We start from the raw sequence: 1,055 nt of genomic DNA on the forward strand, positions 1-1,055 counted from the left end.
GATTGCAAGCTGCAAAGGCCTTAACTGTGAGGTGCTTTATTTTTTTTTGGACTTGACACTCAGCTGAAGAACCTTGGGAGAACTTGGGCAAGAGTATGGAGGACTTTAAACACTTTCTATGGCCCCAGACTGAGCCACTGAGCCTGACAGAGCTAATAGTGTTTGGCTGTGAGCCATGTGGAGCCATTGTAGGAGAACTGCCCTGGCATGCTCTGCCCCCAGGGTGGCAGAGCAAGGATCAGGCAGGAGAGTTTGGGTGAGTAATCTAGTGATTGAGCAGCCTAAAGGCAGGGACTGAGTTGCCTTATGGCCTTGATCTTCAGAGGCATAGAGTGAGACCAGTTTTGGAACACTGGGTAAATGGACAGCCACTTCAGGAGTGTTCCCAGACACAAGTGCTTTCTTGGGAAAGCTTCTGCTTAGCCAAGGTTCACAGTTTAAAGTGTCCTTTAAATGGACTGAGAGATTTAGGGTCTACACCCTGTGGGGTTTGAGAAATCAGCACAGGCCTCCAGTCTCCATCTTGTGTAGCTCTATTAGCATTGTGATTAAAATCTCATAGACCCAGAGGATCATCTTTTGCCCAGATAATATTCAGCAAGATATATATACTGCTTTGTTTTTGCTTTTTTCTTTTTAATTTCAGCATTTTCCCTCTAGATTTTTTTTCTTCATATTTATAGTTTAAGTGTAATTTTCCATTGCTGCCTTCTTTAACAATTAGAACTGTACTTTTGCTAGTGTTTCCAACTATATTATTTGGTTTTTTCCCCCAATTTTATTCCATAAACTTTTCTGCTTGCTTGTTTTGGTTGGATTTCAGTGTTTTGTCTTTACTTTCTACTTGGTGAAGGTGGGATAGTTTGTCTGAACAGGCTAGCAGTGAGCTGCTGACCTCAATGGAATGACCCAACCCAGCACTCCCAGAAGTTGGGGTTTTTTAAGGTTGTGTCAAACTACCCTACTGTACACCTATATTGTTCCTATCTCCCTCTTTCTGTGCCTCTCTTCTTTTTGTTAATATTCCCTTTTACTCACCCTCTCCTTTCTCTTTT

Source organism: Otolemur garnettii, unplaced genomic scaffold, assembly GCF_000181295.1.
Source record: "Otolemur garnettii isolate 467f Iridium unplaced genomic scaffold, OtoGar3 scaffold00140, whole genome shotgun sequence".
Lineage (NCBI taxonomy): Eukaryota > Metazoa > Chordata > Mammalia > Primates > Galagidae > Otolemur > Otolemur garnettii.